The 20,629-nt window shown below is 44.0% G+C and overlaps 1 protein-coding gene across 1 annotated transcript in view; it reads left to right on the top strand.

Moving 5' to 3' along the window:
• LOC142774850 (cell adhesion molecule Dscam1-like) overlaps positions 1-20,629 on the top strand; it is a 331,807-nt gene that overhangs the window by 54,739 nt on the left and 256,439 nt on the right. The window lies entirely within an intron of this gene.

Here is a 20,629-nt window from a genome sequence, read left to right as displayed (position 1 = left end):
ATGCATTTATTCGACTACAACAGTGATGCAGGTAACGTTTATTTGCACTACGTCCGCTCTTGTAGTACTTGTTTATTGATTTTATTACGAGACGCGTTTGAATAATCAATAAGTGAATGGGTTCCCTCACTTACTTATGTAGCAGGGCTCCGCCTGCCCCGAGCGCTACACATGATCGATGTGCGTCAGCTCCCGCGTTTTCTCGCAGTCGTGTGGTTTATGCTGTGGCGCCCTGGAAAATAATAAATTAGGTGATGCGCCTTGCGACGACAGCCTAATAAAAAAAACTATTTCGTGCGTGTACGTGTGGATACATGCCATATGAACACCGCTTAGTTTCGACGGAAATGCCGCCTTCTCACTAAAAAAAGCAAAAGAAACAATGATCGTCAAAGGGCAATAAGTTAGTTTCATTGTGTGAAACGTGACATCAGTTTGACTGAAATTTGAAACAAAGACGATTAGAAACACAATGGCATAAAAAGCGAAACGAAAAAGAGTTCTTACAAAAAATTTATTACAGTGCCAAAAGTGTGAAACACACATGAGGGTAGTTACTGGAGCTGTTGGAAAAAAATCATTCGTGATGGTTATAAGCACAAGCAGAAGACGAAGAACAGGAGATAAAAAGCCGCGGTGCTTCCATTCAATAGAAATTTATCAGAATGCTACGCATGTCTGTATTGAAAGTAAAAAAAATGTATCAAAAGCACAAGGAGGAAAGAACTAAAGCGCCAAACCACTAGTCAAATTGCAGAAATAAGACAGTTGACGTCAGCCAGATGTCGCCTGGCCTCCACAACCCCTAGATCCCTTTAGGGAAAAAAAAATTCCTCAGTTTAAAGCTGCAAAAACGTTCCAATTACGCAAGTGTCACCTCATTGTACGGTTTACTTTGCTCCCTCTCTAGAACTTCCTTTCATCTGAACTACATGCAAGAAAAACACCAGGTATCGACAAGAGGCCAGCTGCTCCGGATTCGCTGCTCCAGACCTGGGTAGCGAGATGCCCCGACACTACGTGGAAACGTTGTCGGATTAGGGGCCTGTATTTTCGACCTTTAACAAGCTTTTTAATTTGTGCAAATAAATTTACGATTGAATTAAGAAATAGGCAACATAAAAATTACGGCCGCTTAGCACTATAGGGTGATAAACTGAGAAAAGCGTGGACTTGGGCATGCAGCCTTTTTCGTATATCTTCCATTTTCTCTTTCTTTCTTCCTCTGCATTCTAGTTTTTATGTGTTCGGTCGTTAATTAAATTCATTTCTATTGTGTTCCCTTTTTACTTGCTTGCTTTTTCACGCTTGCTATGTCTAGCCTGCTTTTTGAAATTTTCATGCGTGGTTTCCCCACCGTAAGGTACTTCACACTTGAATACGTCGTGAAGGTGCTTAAAGAACACAAGACAAGGACTTTTCTTTGACGCGAGTGTACGCTCAGTAGGCTGCGCATACATGTGGTTTTTGTCTGCGTTAATATTAAATGCGAAGCATTTGTTAGCAAACTTCGCCGGCTTTCAGCGTATCTATCTATCTATCTATCTATCTATCTATCTATCTATCTATCTATCTATCTATCTATCTATCTATCTATCTATCTATCTATCTATCTATCTATCTATCTATCTATCTATCTATCTATCTATCTATCTATCTATCTATCTATCTGCCTACGAATTTTAGCTCTCATGGATGCTTAGATAGTGGTATCGATACCTATGTCGCCAAGAGTGCGGTTGAAACGTTCGGTCAAGCCGTTTGTTTGTGGCCGATATGCGGTAGTACAGCGGTGAATCACGTGGCATTCAGCAAGAAGTTCTTGAATAACATCCGCGAGAAAGACGTGGCCGCGGTCACTCAAAAGTTCACGTGGAGCACCGTGACGCAGAACAAAACATTGCAGGAGCAAAGACGCGACGTCACTTGCCGTCGCGGCTGGTAGAGCGGCTGTTTCTGCATATCTCGTGAGATGGTCGATCGCTACAATTATTCACCGATTCCCACCTGATGTGTATGGCAGAGGACCATAAAGGTCTATCCCAATCCGGTCGAATGGTCACACTGGGCACGGTAACGGCTGCATTGGTGCGGTAGGACGGCTAGGATCGTGCTTGCGGCGTTGGCACTCTGTGCAAGATCTAATGTACTTTTGAAGGAATGTGTACACGTGTACTTGCTATGGCATAACATGACTTTATGAAGAACATATTTGACTAGTCATAACCGGAAAATTATGACAACTATGTCACGAATGTCATGAGTTACATTTCATGGTCCTGCAGTTCTTGCGGTGGTTTCGTTCACAGGGCATGTTTCGAAACTTGAATGGTATGGCATGATTGCTTGGCGAACACAAACGACAGACCCTAACATGATAGTCATGAGATGCGTGTCACGTAACAGCATGACTACCTGCCACACTCATAATGCGCTCGCGGCCGTTTCACTACCATCATATATACCAAGTTTGGTATTACAGTACGTGAATGGATGACGAAGGTACGTTATCGGTGAAAACCTGATAATCATGAGATGCATGTCATGTAACAATATGACGACATGGCACGCTCAAGATGTGCTGGTGGCCGTTTCAATAACTTCACTTATACCAAATTTGGTATTACGGGACGTGAATGAATGACGAAGGTATGATACTGATGCAAACATAATAAACATGAGATGCGTGCCATGTAACAACATGACTACATGCTACGCTCATGATGCGCTCACGGCCGTTTTGCTAGCTTCACATATGCAAGTATCTAACTCGGCATTACACGAGGCGAATGGACGACATAGGTAAATGACACATCCAAATGTGATAATCACAACATGCGTGTCATGTAACAACATGACTGTATGCCACACTGATGATGCGCTCGCGGCCGTTTTGCTAGCTTCACATATGCGAAATTTGGAATTACGTGACGCCTAATGGATGATTAAGACATGTGTCTTTTACAAACATGATAATGAGATGCGCGTCAGGTGAGAACTTGACTACATGCCACAGTCAAGGCGCCAATACATTTCGACGTGACGCAGTGCGCGTGCTCGCCGACATTCTTTTCGTCGCGTGACGCCGGCACTGCCACGCCAGGCGCCGGTCCTGCCATATAGTCATAAAGAAACATGTATACTCGCAGACGCACGCCGCGCTGCGCCTTTCAGCGCGTCCAGCGTCCCTCCGTTACGAAAAGAGGGAGACCCAGTGTTGTATGAGTAACGCATTTGCGCGAAAGGCAGCATGTCACATTTCGCGCAGGTTGCCATCAGGCCGCGTTCACATACGCCGGGGGGCCTGGTGTCAGACTATAGATTGTTCGCGTTTAGCTCGCTGTGCCAGGCATGCACGCGCCTCAACGCTACATTGGAGTGTAAGGGGCCCTTCATGATGCACTCACGGCCGTTTTGCTCGCTCCACATATACCAAACTTGGTGTTACGTGACGTCAATGAATGACGGAAATATATGACTGGCGCAAACTTGATAATTCTGACACACGTGCCATGTAAGAACACGACAACATACCACGCTCATAGAATGCTCGCAACCGTTTCGCTAGCTTCACATATACTAAGTTTGGTATCATGCACATGACATCAATAGATCACGAAGGTAAACGGCCCATCCAAACATCATAATCATGACATGGAAGTCATGTACGCCATCATTTACCTGCACCTCTTAACGTTGTGCTGATTTTAAAGTGACATCTAAACATTTCTCATTCGTGCTTCGCATATCATCGATTCCCACTGTACGTGGAATTTTCCACTTTTTTATGGTCACGGTTCTCGAAAAATAAGGGGACAAAGACTTCACTTTGCCGCGAGACGCGCAACTAATGACTTTGCTATATATTTGATTTTCGTCTGCGTGATGAAAAAAAAATGACAACGGCAGCATATTACAGCCTGCTTTCCCCTGAAATGCTAAGCCCTCAAAGTGATTATTAACAAAGCACGAAACCTCATAAACCTCGCGCTCATTGTGGTATTTCGCAGAACTGATTTGGATTAGGTTACATCAATTGCAAGTTAAAGTTTGTGCCATGCGTTGAAGGCGCAGCGTACGCAATCTCTTTGACGGGTGGTAGCAGGTACGCGGGCCAGACGGGACTCTGCCGGCATGAGGGGCTCTGTGAGCAGCAATGCAACATCCAATCAATGGCTCAGCTCGCGTCGCCATTTTCTCGAATTCGCTATTGAATTTAAACAACACAACCACCGCAAAAAGAAATTTGTCTTGAGTGTTTATACAGCCGAACCCGTATGTAGTGAACTTGCCAAATAAATGAAAAATAAATCCAAGTATTCGTTTATCTTATTGTATAATTCGGTATACAATTTTCAATGAAATAATTTATTTTCGTTGCGATTTTGATACGCGATTTGGCTTCAAGGTAGTTCCCCTGACAATGTGGGAAAGACGCCCTCCCTGAAATGCGCCCATTTTTTTTTCACTTTTCAATTGTTATTTTTTCTGTGGTTTCTAGATGAAAAACTTGGTTTATACGCTGAGGCGGGTAAAACGCTAGAAACAACAAGATAGGTACAAATAACACTGCTGAATATTCATGCAGAGCTGCGGGTACTTGTCGGGCGCCAGAAACGCCTAGTCAGCCTTTGCCCAAAGTTGATCTTGTTTTTCAAATACGTACACTGCCTGCTTCTTACGATGCTGTGATCAATGGTGATGTAAGGCATTTTCACCATGCCCGGTAATATTGATCATCGCCAAGTTTACGGAGAAATGCAGCTTCTGTTTTATGGCATCCATCATCCTAATAGAATAGTGAAGAAGCGAACGGTGACCCGCATGACGGGCCGGTGGCGCAAGGACAAAAATTGGCGCTATAAAACACGTCGCAGCACGTGATAGTAATAGTTATACTCGCTCCATGCGGAACTCGTCTCCCACTGTTCCAAACAAATGCAAGAAGGTCGTCTTCCCGGATAAAAATACAGAGATTTGTGAGGGAAAGCAAACTCTTGGAGAGTTTCGCCAGATCTTCGATATATCATGCGTTCCGGCTGTTGTCGTTTAAATTAGCCGTTGATTTTTCTTTGCAACTACGATAAAGCACAGTCGTGTTCAAAAATAATTTGGTATATGCGATAGTTCACGTTACGCGAGAATGATGTAGTTAGGTTTGGCTGTATATTGACTAGTACACCAAAGTTACCTTGTTATCCTTAAGATAACTTTCGCACAGTTATCAAACTTCTCCAACATTTGCTTCACTTCGTTAAGGTAGCTGCGAAGCTTTTAAAGCTTTGTTGAGTAATCTGGCTATGGGGAATCAGCTTTTGCCGTGATAATGTTGTCCCAACAACAAGAAATATACCATGTAGAGAGAGATGTAGAGCAGATATTAAAGTAGCTTTAAGGCTATATGAAGTAATCAAGGTAAAAGCTCCTTTCTGCACCAATGTTACAAAAAGGAAGTGACAAAGGTGTGACGTGCTAAAGGAGGCAGAAAATATGTATGAAAGTGCATGCTCGCGTCAGAAGTGACTGTTTTTGTTATTTAGAGGTTGTACTTCTACGTACACTTAGTAGCGGACAATTTATTACAGAAAAGGAATGCGGCATGCAAGGTCACATTGTAACAGCAACGCAGTAAGAACGAGTTAACAACGGGATAACTAGAGCCAAATTCAATAAAAACCAGCTTCACCCATAGTACAGCCACTTCCCGAAAATGTCACCGACATCAATGTATCGTTACTAAAGTAACAATATCTTTATCACAAGAGTCGTGTGAGCGGGTGCTTTGTTATTTTCTTATCTCCGTGTTTTGTCTTAGTCTAGCTAAACAAAGGTGACGACAATAACGATGCCGACGATATGACGGGCCAAAGATATGAAGAGAACAGGCAAACTCGAAAGAGCGGAAATGCTCGGAAGGTAAACAGAGTTACTGTGTGCTTACGGGTCGGCTCTGCCAGCGGGTCGTTATGAACGGGCAGAAGGGAGGGACCTAAAAGTGATCATATTGAGAGTGCCAGGGCACCCAGTGGACTCGGTAACAGTGTCTATGCACGCGATGCCCTCTTCCTGGCAGCAGGAAGGACCCACGGGCAACATCGTTGTCATATACTCTGCGCCATCGAAAATAGCTGTGGCCAGTCAGCCAGTCACGAAAAACAAACAAACAAGGTCTGGGGAAGCGGGGTATGCAGAAGAACGCACTGAATGATGCATATTTATCGGTTGATCTTTCCAGCTTCGTCCTGCACGAATGCTGTAAGAAATGAATAATACAGTATGGTGCAGTGTAACTGTGTTGATTAAAACGTGCATCGTCATTTCTGAACAGTCGGCAATAAATCTATTTAAACCCAGTGTATTGGGAAGGAACGTTGTATTTTTGATTATTTTTATTGGAACGTTGACTCCACATAAGCCGACTTTCCTTGTTCACCCTGACGTATCTGTCAGAGAAGGCCGCCTATGATGAATCAACTGCGTTGGCTCGCAAGAAATCGTTTTTATCTCCTCTGGCAAAATGTTACCGAAAATTTCATGCTACGGAGAATTATTCATCGCTTTTATTTGTTTACAGACAATAAACTTATGTCCTTGGTGATAGATATTAGACCAATGGCTCGTAAAACCATTCTTACATGTGGTTGAGAAAAGACATGACACCTGAAGCTCATGGAGGCCCCACTTTTCAAAAGAAACAGACTTGAACCAGCGGCGGTGACAATGTTGTGGAGTACCACGCTAAAACGATGGATTGTGGTTGAATGTGTGCGTGTTGTGTTATGCACTGCTCTCTTTTTTTTTCACTATATATTTCAGTCTCCCTTAGCCTTTTTCCTGCGTAGGGTAGAAAACTGATTGTTATCAGTGTATAAACTCTCCGCCTTTCCTTCTCAAATACTTCTCTTCCTTTTTGTATGCAGACGTGTATTTTTGTTTGCTTAAATTCGGGACAAAGTAGTGATTGAATGATGGCCAATACTCATAAGATGCGTTAGTTGCCCTAGGAAAGACAAGTGCTATCACATAAATCACAACTGTTATACAACCAGTTACAACGACGCGCAACTGTCTGTGTGTTGGCTTCAAAATAAGAAAAAGTAAGCTAGAACAGAAACTGTTGACAACTCTTGAATAGTGAGGGCATTTCATAAACTGTCGCTATGCTTCGTCACATGCTCAAATAGCACGCTTAAGAAGAATAACCTCCCTTATCCAGCATCGATGAAGCTATCTCTCTACACCGAGCTTCATTGCACATCGGAATGCAGTTTAGGTATTCAGGTGGTCATTTGCTGGTAAATAAACTGCCAGGGTGCATCTGTGCAGCCATCGCAGTGGTATAAAAATTATTTTCTATATATATTAGCCTATGCCAAAAGAAACATTCTTTCACGCTTCCGCTTCTATGTCACATGGGCTGCGCAACTAAGCCGACGTCAAGCAGAGCACTTCGAAGACCTTAGAGATGGTGTTTTAGGGTTTAACTACAGCCTACATCTGTAGTCAGTAGTCTTCTATGACGTATCCCCGTATGCGCAAAAATGTAAGCGTTTCATACATATGTTTCGCGTTCATAACTGCGTGTAACTTGTAAACTGTGATTTGGTGGCACTTTTTAAACGAAAAAAAAAGTCGGGGAAGGGCAGGAGGGTGGATTGCTATGTACGAGAACGCGCTCTTTTCACAAACAGCACAGTTTGGCTATTCGAACTTCTTTAAATGACTGTAATGCTCAAATTGAGAAATGTAGTTTTTGTGTGAAGCAATAAAAAACAACAAAAGCTATAGCTTTATCAAAGAGGTATATTTAGCGAGAATAATATTGCGGAGCTTGGCATGTTTTGCATATAAGTGGTATAGCAAATAAAATTTCGGCTGTTTCTCATAACTTGACGTCTGAGCCATAAAACAAACTACATCTTCGTTTAAAGTACTCAAAAATACGTTTTCTGCTCTCTGTCAGACTGAACTAAGTCATGTTTCATTCTACTGCGTCAATTTTAATGTGCCTTACATTCCAGAACTAGGCGCACATGCTCGAAAATAGAGTTAGATGAATGTAAATTCTTCGCAGGTAAGCAAATATTGAGAGTTTTATAAGTTTGCTGAAAACTCGCCACTTAAAAGTCGAATAGGTGACCTTTGCTGCGAGCTATACTGTGAACAATGGTAATTGGAATTTATCACCGAAGTCGCAACTTGTGTCTCCTGTAAAGCTACACAAAGCAGTGACATTGAGATTAAAGTTCTGCACTACGAAGTAGAGGGAACATAAGTTTAGAACAGCATGTGCTTTTAAGAATGGGTAAATTCAACCTTCCAGTATATAAAACGTAACCCTTCAGCAACGTGTCGGATATTAGTTGCGTATGGAGTAAAATTTTCCTGGGAGTTACTGAAATCGCGGCTTTGTTGTATTGTTGAAACAGGAACATTTCTGCGAACTCGTATGAACCTACCCGGTATTCTTTGTTCAAATAATTGGAAGCACAGAAGGCTACTTTTCTTGGTCAGAATATTGCATGGGGCATCGAGAAACGATAGTGGTTGCATTTTTTATTACACTTCAGGAGTCTGGTATTTGTCAAAAATGCAGCCATTGTTGGCTTAATAAGCCACTATATGCTTCTGTGCAAGCTACTGGATGTGACTAGAGAGAAAGATAAAGATGAAAGAAAAGACAGGGAGGTTAACCAGACGCACATACGGTTTGCTACCCTGCATTGGGGAAAAATGAAGGGGAGAAAAGAGGTTGCGACTGTGCACTAAGAAAATGTTACTCCTGATTAGCTTGCGTTGTCTAGGTGGCTTACACCTAACAAAAGATGTTCTTTTTTTAGCACAAGTCAATAAAACTATTCGAAATAAAGGTGAACTCCACCAAGTATATGAAACGCTTGTGAAATACTGCGTAAGTCGTATGACTTGACATAACGGCATGAAAATGGTATTGATGTCTACTCGACCATTCTTTCAACAAATTTTCACGCTTCAGTGAACTTTTCTTGCACACAAAAAGTAATAAGTGGACCCGTGGGCTGTAGCGATATTTTGGTGCGCGCAGGTAAGGAGCAAATGAAAAAAAAATACTGAATCATAATGAATTCTTCAAACAACAATGAAACTAAGACAAAAGCTGTGGAAATAAAAGCTTTAGGTTTCAATATGTTCTATGTATGTAGCTGTTTCTTAAGCCGCATCATTGACTACGCTAATGAATGTGCGTGGGCCGGCAGCGTCTAAACGTCGGCGCAGCTATATGATTATAAAGAGCCAGGTGCAGTCACAATAAATAAATGACTTCAGCGAACGCCACTTCTAGTTCGATACTTTCACAAAGCAACACATGTTCGTCTATTTTCTTCGTTGGATGCGTCTACACATTTTCTGATGTGGGTTGGTGTGTATGTATTTTTGTGGCGGGTCATGTGTGTGCGCTTCCGCTCTATACTAAGCGACAACTTTTCTTGACAGCACTGTGGAAGCAAGATAACCAAAGCGCATGGCTGCTACCACGCCAAACTATGGTACTCACGTTTACTGGCAATTATCTCATTTGCCTTGCTGAAATGAAACTACTTTAGTTATTACAAGACTCAAAGAGTTGCGGAATGTTGTAGGTGAAATACAGTGGTTTTTCTCCCCTCAAGAATAATTTCCTCTTCTTTCAATTTTTTGGATAGCAACACGTTTTAGGCCATCCGCTTTCCAAGGCGACATGGCGTCCGTGACGTCAGTGTGTGACCGCAAACGCGCTGTTTAATTCTCCGACAAATTATACTCACAGTATAACATGTGCACTGACCAGGCTAACGATATGAGTGGGCAAAACTGAAACCAACCGCTTGCTGCCGCAGTATACTTGCGGAGCAACGATATTACGCAGAAGCTCCACCTCCATAGCTTTCGCTCCAATGTGAAGATAACCCGTCACCTACTATAGAAACATTTCAAAACAGGTCGTTTGTGTTCATTCACTCCTGTTGATAAAGATATTGTGATAAAATATTTTACAAAGAAAAAACGTGCAAGTTTCGCTCATTCGAACAAAGTCGAGGGCAACGCGTACAAACGTGAACGCAAAGCGATACAAGTGGCGCTCATTAAATTACCGTAACTTCCATCGCATTATCGTGCATCCCTAAAAAGGGCCAACCCACCATATCGGCTGCAAATAGCGAGGCGAAAGCACAGTCTAATTATCTCACGGGGCGCGTTCCTACTCAACCTTACAAGTAGGAACTCGAACGTGAAGGGCTCTCTGCTCTACAGCGCCGTCGTCTGCCGTCTTTTGAATTTGAATGACTCGCGAAGTTATGTGCAAACGTAGCTGTTCATCGGAGGCCTCTTTCGAGCACTGTTTTTCTTTGACTTTCCGGCGCAGGGCGTAGCCGGCTTGTGGCCCCTGGTGCCGTGCTCTGAATGTAACCGCGTATGTAAAACAGCTGAAGCACGATTCCGTCGACATGGAAGGAGTGGCGAAAGCGCAGAAAAAAGTGTAGTGGGTGAAAGTGGGCCTCGAGCATCAGCGGGCAAGGCTGTAGCCGCCAGCGGAAGCTGGCGGTAACAGCGGTATTCGCGGCCCACGGCGCAGGCAGGAACACATTTAAATTCGGCGCGTGTACGCCCTAAACGCGCACGTCCGCACATTACGATTCCAAACAACTAGTCTGCTGTCAAGAGGGTGCCTGCCGAAAAAAAAAGAAAAAGAAATGAAGTTGTGGGAGCGCAGCCGGAAAAACACAGGGATGAAATGTTTTTGCACGAAAACAGGCGTATTAGATGAGCAAACGCCCTACGCGATGATTTATTCAAAACGTTAACTCGTACCGAAACAAAAGAGAATACGAAAGAACCAGCGAGTGATTGCATTAGTGTCCTGCAGGGAGCAAGATAAGCAGCGTGTTTTTGTAAGATTGCTCAGTTTCGCCCATACCCTCGCAAACTTTGACTTACAGAAAAAAAACACGTGGCAAGGAAGACAAATAAAGTGAAGTGAAGACAGGGTATTTACATAATTAGGCACGTCAAACCTTGATATATATAGGAGGCGCGAATTTTAAAAGTGGGCTTGAAGTGACTTACGATGGAGAAGGGTTACCGAAGAAAATGACAGAGGTGGAAGAAAAAGCTAACAGGTTGTGGGCGTAAAAAAAAAACTGACTAAAATCAGTATTAGAAAAAACAGCAAAATACTTGAAGGGAAAGTCAAACAAAGAGGTGTTGCTTCATCGCGTATGCGCTTAATCCGTCAAAGCGGTCCGTCCCACCTTGAAGTGTACGTTCAGCAGCAGTGAGCTCGGTGGATCTACTCAGAAAAATTGATGATGACGAGTTAATTACTTTCCAGCAATCAATAGTAGCGTAATTACGTTCTCTTCCCGTGGCGGAGAGGGCAATATTGAGCCTTTACGAACCACATTTTTGAGTACTGTTGTCGTAACAATTTAGGACAAATTTATGTTTCGCAGAAGCCGTTTGGCTTAAGCTCATAATATACTTTTACGGCCATGAAGGCTCAGATGAAAAGAAGAAGCAATGTAACAGAACCTCTTCACTTGTGTGCTTGCCTGTAAACTTTTACTTTTAGAGAAGATACAAAGGTAAGTGTTAGCCGCAGTTCCTCTCCGCATTGCTGAGCTGTTACTGAGGGCACTTGCTTAAAATAAGCTTTGGAATAGTGACCAAAGTTTTACAGTTGTAAGTATCAGACTGTGTCTAAAATAGAAGTTACGAATGTTTCTTATATCACATCAAATCTGGTCCCACCTAATGTGCTAAATATATCGAGCAAACCGGACAATTTTCGTCGAGCTTCCTGCATATTGCGATCATTTAACCAGAACTTGAATAAGAGTGATAAATGCGAGTGAGTAGCCACTCTAAGGGTGATGTTTTCGTCATGGCAAACGCTGGATGGTCTGCTCAGACTGCGGCCAAAAGAGGATCCTACATTCATATTTTGAGCGCATTAGCCCTCCCTTTACGTGAGTGGCCTCAATGTTTGGCTGTAGTTTCAACGTTTTTTCAACGCTCATAGTTATCGTAAGTGGCAGAAACGCTTGATCCAATTAGGATACCCTCTTCAACATACATTTGCCTTTCGTAGCAAGCCTGGCGCAATCGAAAAAGCCTTGCGCAAACCTTCTCTCTCCTGCCTTGAAGAAGACAGGTCCACCTTTCTTGGCTCTAGCTACACTCTTATTTACCGCTTGTTTCATCTCTTGGAAGTCTCCATCTCCCCCAAAATTTGTGTCTTGTCAAAGCGTATAACTTCCTGATCGACTGCGGAGTTGCGAAATATACACGCAGGAAAACCTGGCTAGCAGAATAGACCAGGGTGACATAGCAATGCCTTACAGGTGTCTAATTAATCGCTATTGTGCTGAGAAGTGTCCGCCACGGCGGGTCAGTGACCACAATGCTCCTTGGCTGACACGATTGTCACAGGTTCGATTCCGTTCATGACGGTCACATTTTGTTGCAAGTGGAATGGCAGAGGTACCGTGCGATTTCGGTGCACGGTAGAGAACATCAAATGGTAAAAATTTCTGGAGCCCTCCACAAAGGTGTCCCTCGTGTTCGTATCGAGAGCTAGGAACATACAACCTCGGATAATAATTACTGTGCGAAAAAAAAAAACTCGCCAGAACTGTGTCTGTGTCTACTTAGGAACTGCAGTCGGTCTTACGAATTTATCATGGCGTTTTTAGGCCACATTTTGTGTGTAGTTCTTGAAATTGTGTGCAAGCTACTTATTGGCCAGTTTTAAAAAGTTGTTTGTGGTACAAACGCTAATTATTTATGGAAAATAGGCGTGTTTTAAGATGGAGACCACTCTAGCGTACTTCTCTAATTTTGTCAATTCTCCTTCGCCATTTGCGGGTCTTAAGTATTGGCGCTGAACATAAAATGTTTCCTCCAACAAAAATACATAAATTATGTCATAAATTTCAATTATTCTTGGTGAAGCGCTAGAGTTTGCTTGTTGAAATCCTAATGAAAACACAAAAGCAGCCTTACAAATTCAATTAGGTCTCTGTATTGATTCGATGCGAGTACACAATGTGTTACATCAACCACATATGGTGCATGTTTTAGTATTGTGTATTGACGTGATTATGTGTGTATAATAATTTGTTCCGAATGCTAACCGTAGTAATGTTTAATTTGTTTCGACTCTGCATTTTTGCTCTTTTCTCGTACAGAGGGCCCCACCGCCTGTATTTAAACTTTCGACCTTTCTTCCTGTGAGCCTAAAAATGTAACTTATAGAGTTCTCTTACAATTGAAAGGTATAATTTGGCTATTTCACAAACGTTTTGTACGTTAAACTTATGCCTGTTTGAATATTATCAGTAGGTTCAAATTAAAAGTGAACTTAAAATAAACATATATTCTATGTTTTTCTCACTATTTTTGCAATTCGTATTATTTGTGTACAAAGTTGTATTGTTTCTTTTTGTTATTTGCACTGCACATGCGTCATGCACACTATTTTAACTTTATAAAGTATTAGCGTAGGCCACATTTTGACTCACACAATTTGTGGTCTTGCATGATTTACCCATTTCATCTCAACGTTGGCAGTGACCTTCAGCTCTCTTTAAACTAATTATACAAACACGAATTCTTAATGCTTTGCTAAAAAAAAACGAGACATTTCTGTTTTTCCCCCTAGTCCGGACTTCACAATCATGTGACTGTCATTAAAAAAGAGATGTGAACAGTACACGACATGCTCATCCGTAAAGTTCCTGCAAAAATTAGCCCCACCAACTTTGACCTTGCGCGCAAGCTACACGGGATAAAATAAGAAACAAAAAATGCACAGCTCAGCGACCATCAAAACACGGCCGAGAGCACCCATCCTGGGCGCCGCCTGCCCATCCAGAGTTCGTGACCGAACAACTCCTTCCGGCAGCCAGCAAGCGTCCACGTAGTTAGGCGCACGCCAACACTCCCGTGCGCTGCAAAAGCCTACGCGCTCACGGGAGAGCTCGCCGCATTTGCATGCGGAGTAATTGCCCGTCCACCGTGAATAATCACCCGTCGTTTATAGTCTCAGAGAGGCCCCCAACCCGTTTGAGTGAACTGTAGCACGTTTGGAGACCCTAACTAAGTGAAGCTGAAGGCCAACGTAGAGAGCAACTCTTGCGATTGCCGTTTGAAAGTGCTACACACGCAAGAGGTGTAGTCAGCGAGTGTAACTTCGTTGTAGCTTTCTAACTCAGAATTTAGACTTTTTTCTTCACTACTTGCGAAAGGGTTTCTCGTTTTACCTCCTGAAAAAGAATGGAATGAAAGGTGTAGGATGCTCTTTGCGCAACCAACATATTGCAACTTTCCTTCCATCACTTTTGCTACTTCAGCTCTCTTTAAACTTATTATACAAACACGAGTTCTTACTGCTTTGCTAGAAAAAAAAACGAGGCCTTTCTCATTATTTTTTCGCTGTAGTCCGGACTTCACACTCATGTGACTCTCATTAAATAGAGGTGTGAACATTTTTTGCACATCATTATAGTCTCGTCTGAAAGTCGTGGGATCGAGAACATTAATTAGCACTGACAGTTGATCTAGTCAGAGCTGTTACAAAGTTAAGAACGGCGCAAACACACAACACTCAAAAACGATGAAAACACAAGGACGGACGCTGAACTCGTAACTGATAACTAATCTTTATTCACGTCGACTCACACATATATAGAGACAGCAGTCACACACACACAAAAAAAACTGGCAATAAAACAAGCCAGGTTTTGTCATGCTTTTCTATTCAAATGCGATACTTGTTTGCGTTGCACGCTGATAGATAAAACGCTCAGAGATGTGCAAGGCCTATACTATCTTTCTAGTTGTTCATTTATTACCGCTGGCGATGATGGTAGTTTTTTTTTTTCAAGTTTAGGGGCGCATTCGCACTAGATGCAATGGGGGTGTGCCCTTCAAGTGCTGCAAAGCGGCAAAGTAAGAGCTTGAAACTTCATAAACGGCAGGTGGTCACCGCGTCCAGCCACCACAAAGGGTTGCCAACGATAGCGGCGTACTTCTGCTCCCGAACACTTATGAGTGAGACGCACAATAGCTCCGAGAACATTTTGAATCACCACCAACTAACTCTAAACGAAGTGAGGAATGCGCTCCTCTGCCCTATAGTTCTTTTTTCTTTCCAGACGGCGATTACCAACAGGGACACGCGCCACTACCAGGAGATGACGTCAAAACTAATCTCCTTAAAACTAACACGCCAAGGACGCCATCTGTCACAAAGATAGGCCGTTCTATCGAAACGTTGGTCAGCCTGTCTGAGGCACTTCCACTGTTCCCCCTCCCACATTGTAGTGATAGTGAAACAAAGCACACTAACGCCGACATTTGTCCATCTCCTGGAAGCAGCGGGCAGGTTATTTCGCTACGACATACTAAGCAGTTTCCCTGCCACTGCACCCACATTAACAATATTGTAGTAGCTAAGCAACGCACGGCAGCCTGATAACCCTTGTAGGGACCCATTGTATACCAGGCGAAGCCGCACCTTTGCATTATTCAAGCACTCCCTGTCACGACGAAGACGTTTTGCCCGATAGTTCGTTGGTTGCTTTACCTTTATGTCATCCGGAGGAGTACGCCATTGTATGAGCTGGTCTCACTCGCACTCCTTACACGTCCAACGCAAACATTGCAGTCCGCGCACTGCTTTTACAATAAACGAAAAAAGCAAATCGTAAATCCCTTGTGGGAACTTACTGCAGACGCTTCTGTCGTTAAGTGCATTTGATGCGACACGCACCAACTTCGGGAAACTGAATCCCGGCGGAGCGTTCAAGTTAGCCGTGACAATGCGAAACTTTTGCGCTGTAAAAAAAACAGTGCTTGCTCGGAGGATAACCTTCCTGTTACAAGCTCACTCGCATGATGAGCTTCGTGCCACGGTCCCTAATTGGCAACGCCGCAATCGTCGCTCCCTAGACTGCGAGGCGTCTCCTAATGGATCGCCTAATTATTGCGCACACTCGGCACGATTACGCTGGCAAAAAGTCTCCGGGGGAATTGAAAGGGAAAAAAAGAACCCTGAGTTGAGGAAAGGGGGATTAAAGCCCGCGATTGGTGTAATATCGGTCAAATAAAGAAGCAATAAACAAGTCAGTCAAGGTACTCGATCACGGTTTTTTAAGGGTTGTCCCCTGTTTGCTTTTCTTTTACCCGGGTCGACGACTCTGCGGTTCCTGTTTCGCGCCTATGCATACAGTATTCCGCTTCAGGCTGATGCGGGGGACAGACCCGGATGTTTGCAAGCTACCGGCCGGAAGTTATTCCCGCCTTCCTGTTCCTCCCGGGAGCACACGCGACCGCAAATTAGCCATCAGTCGGCTGCGGCAGCCCAATTAGATTGACAAACAAAGAACACCGCGATGGTGGCCCGCGGCGCGGGCAAATTGTGCCTCCCTCGCCCTGTGGTGGCAGCGCTCGCCGCAGTAATGCGCTTGCTCCATCCGATTTGTTTGAGGTCGGGCTAGAATGCGCGTGTCCTACCTCCTCCCATGTTCCTTTCTTTATTCTCTCAATTTTGTCAGCCTTTTAGCGTTTTGAGGGAGATTTACGCTTATTCGTGGGAAAGCCTGAGGCGCTTTAACTAATTAGGGTTGTGCTTAGCCACATAAAAAAAAACAGCTGAGCTAGCTGAAAGAACATGAAAAAGTGATGACGATTGAGTACCTCAGCATTGGTGCAATTTTTTTTCTCCGTAGCGATTGCAAGGTCATTGGAAGTAAACTAAAGTAAGGCGAGGTATGTAGTTGCGGTGGTTTTTCTTTTTGTGATTGAACGACATTTGCATTTCGAGAAAGTGCCATTAAAACACACACACGAGAGCACACACACGTGACATGTAGCACCTCTGTGTCATAAACTCAGTGATCTCAAGCTGCCTGCATAAAGAGCAAATTTAGTCTTTTGGGGCACATGGGGATTTTGTAGGATGTGTGGCAGCGAAGATAAATTCACATTCTTCGTGGAAAAAGCACAAATATTAGCGGCATATGACCTGACAGCCCACCGAATGAATTCCGCCATTGTATGAGGCCGCCAATCATTCATAATTGGAGCATTCGAAAACACTACATCTTTGCTCCCTTACTTATTCCTTCATTTCATTTGTTATTCGGTACCCCTCCTCTGGGGTTAGTGCGTCTAGCAAGCGCTTTGGGATCAAAGTTCTTGATCATTCTCTAACTGCCCATTGACATTAAGCATAAAAAATTACATCATATCATATGATGTAATGGGCCATCCGTCTGTCCATCCGTCCGTCTCTCCATCTGTTTATTTGTCTGTCTGTCTGTCCGTCCGTCCGCCCGTCCGTCCGTCTGTCTGCCTGTCTGTCTGTCTGTCTGTCTGTCTGTTTGTCTGTCTGTCTGTCTGTCTGTCTGTCTGTCCGTCCGTTCGACATTCCTTTTTTTACATCAACTATAAGAGTACTCTACTTCCATCTAGTGATCTTATATACAGTATTACTTATAGACGCACAAAGCCATCTAATGAGCAATTCATAAACTAGAGCTGGCTACATACTATGTACTATTGACGGAGGATGGATTGGACCACGCCCTAAAGAGATTCGCGCCTAACAAAATTGTTTCGAGTGGGTGCAGAGCTGGAAAGGTGTGTGGCTCTTTTTGCCATCATCTCTCCTCCCCTTCCCTTTTCCTCTTCATACTTAGTATTTCACCTCGGCTGTTGCACTTCTCGCAAATACAGCTACATGAACGTGAAACGTGGGGTGGAGCAAACCAAGCATAATTGACGAGTGTTTCGTACTGAAACATGCCAATTGCTGTGAATGGACAATGTGAGAAAGAAAACACAGATTGGACACAGAAATCCGGGGTCCACTTGTATTAGTGGGTGCTTACACGGCGAATTTTCATAGTTAGGCTACGCCGGAAAAAATATCTCCTACTGGCACTACATTCCAGATCAAGATCCAGTGTCTATAAAAAAGGTGGCCGGTCAATAGCTGTGCAGCGCGAGCAGTCTTTTTTTGCTATCAAGAAGCTCGCTAGCAGATGATGCCTGCGACGACGTTGTTTCTCATGGTCGAAGGCGCGTTTTCTTTTTTTTTCTGAGCTGGCAGATCAGCGTTTATCGCAGAAAGAGCGTTTTCATAGTCAAAGCACGCCTTTTGCTCTCTCTCGTCACATGGTGAGCGTGGAGGGGGGCACTCTTTCTCACGCACACACAAACGTACCGTCATGACAGCAGCACATGACGATGCCCGCCGAAATCCCTTACCTCTAAGGTGCTTCGCTCCTTAATTGAACTGTCAGACTAAAACAGCCTCTTTCCCAAGCTTAATTTCTATCTTATGTTCACTCAATGATGATTTCTTGTACTAACGGCTGTGCGAAAGTTTTATTACAAACGGCAGATCGATCAGTCGAGGTCCTCCGTATAAAGAAACCACCAGTGACGCGCAAAGAAGATATTGTACTTGGCAGAGACCTACGTATTTAAACAAATCAACTCCGGAAACCTGAGGCACGCACGCAGCTACTCCACTAACGGCGAGTACAACAAAGAATACGAATTTCAAGGGAAAATTTTGGCACTGCCTATATCAGTGCATCGCCTTGAGAGAATGTAAGTAACGTGATACGCCTGCATCATTATTTCTGCTCCTCAAGTTCCCGTTGCTTTATTCGACTGGGTCGTATCAAAATACATCGTCTCAGCATTGTCGTTAGTAATCGATACATAGGGCTGGTTGGATCAAAATACATCGTCTCAGCATTGTCGTTAGTGATTGATACAGTAGGGCTGGTTGGTGGTTGACGGAGACCTTCAGCGCCGTTAGCAATCTGATGCCCCCTTTTATTGGGCGTTATTAGCCCAAACCACGATATGGTTAGTATGCACGCTATATTTGGATTGCCGAATAACTAGGGTAGCCTGCCCACATTTGTTTGTGCGTGCATTTCAAATATTATCTAGCCTACGCAATGGAATGCAGTAAACTAAATATTATAAAAGAAGAAATTAAATGAAGACTACTTTTGTGCATACTAGAAACCTTCACAAATATCCTGTTTGGACGTCTGTATTGAACTCATATTTTCCATGTCATCAATTTATTCTGACTGTAAAATTGTGCACAATCAAAAAGAGTAAATTTGTTTGTATCGCTATGCAGACACACATGAGCGTGTGTTCTTCTAGAATGTACAGCGGTGGGTCTGTCTAGAGTGGGCGAGCAGCCGGTTTTCGCTCTGCGGGAAGACACCTTGAGGCAGTTTCAGGCTCTTACGTGCATTGTGAGGAGCATGAGTGGCCTAGTAGTCAGGGTGACCACGCCAGAGTCCAAACCTCCTTCAAGGTGTCGCCCCACAGAGTAAAAACTTAACGGCCGCTCGCGCTTTTACTACACAGACGTGGCCGCGGCGGTACATGCCTCTTTGCTTGCCTTTAATAATAAGTTCTTTTTGACACACGTAATGTTGCAACAATATCTTTTGTGACTGTGGCACATGGAGGGAAGGCATTGCGGTTTGATTTAATAATGGGTCACAGATAGAGTCTTGTCGAACGAGCGAGTGCAATGGCCATTGTCTCTCTGATTACTCCCCCGTAGGCTCTTGTTGACTGCGATCATCACCGAGAGATCGTATCGAACACTGAAAGTTCTACTTAAGCTGAGAGATACGAACATTTTTATTCTATTAACCTAACCGGCGCACCTTAACGAGACGTCTATGATGAATACCTAATTGCATGTCAACGAAATAGTCAGCGAACAAACGACAGTCTCCATTTACCGGCGACTTGTTCTTTCCGTCGACTGCATGAGATATCGTTTCAAGTACCCCATCACCTCCGGCTTCTACAGGGGTGGTGACCCCGAGCTCAAAAAACTCCCAAGCATTTCCCCGAGGGTGAACATGGTTAAGTGCGAATGCACGGGGTGATGCTATGAGGGGGAGTAAAGTTAAAATCCGTTGGCGACGCTGATATCGGTGTCAGTAACGCGCCTTATATCCAGATGGTAGCGTTGCCTCCGGGACATCCATCGCACGACCCGCTCTCGACGGGAGACTGAGAGAGAAGGCGGGCGCGCGAGAGAGGGGTGCGCGCGCAGCTGCAGCGAGCGAGGAGAGCGTAGGAGCGAGCGAAGGGGGAGGGGGACTATCAGCGTCGCGTCCGTGGCTTATTCGGTAGAGCGTCGCGCTGCGGCCCGCCAAGTCCTCTTTCTTTTAAAGATAGAGTGAAGACTGCGGACGCCGCCGACGGCGGTGGATGGTTTGGGGTCGCTAATTAAGTGTATTCACACTTAAAATATAGAGGAACACAGCGAGGTCGCGATCGACGTCACCTCGAAAAACGGCGCGCTTGGAAAGAGTGCTAATAGAGGCAGAGGAAGGAGGAAAAAGGACAAGGCGGGAGGTTGCGCCAGCCGGTTCCGCGCTTTCCTCACGTAGTGTATACGCCTGCCTAAGAAGGAGGCCTATAAGGCATGCAGCGGCAGCACAAACGAAAGTCGTTATGCACGTGGCTCGTGGTATGTGCGTACTCTTGATACCTGGTCACGTTACTGCCGGTAAATTAGTCTTACTCTCGGCGTCAAGTATTTTTT

The sequence above is a fragment of the Rhipicephalus microplus genome, chromosome 2 (genome assembly GCF_043290135.1).
Source record: "Rhipicephalus microplus isolate Deutch F79 chromosome 2, USDA_Rmic, whole genome shotgun sequence".
In the NCBI taxonomy this organism is placed as follows: Eukaryota; Metazoa; Arthropoda; class Arachnida; order Ixodida; family Ixodidae; genus Rhipicephalus; species Rhipicephalus microplus.
This window is presented reverse-complemented; position numbering and strand designations above follow the sequence as displayed.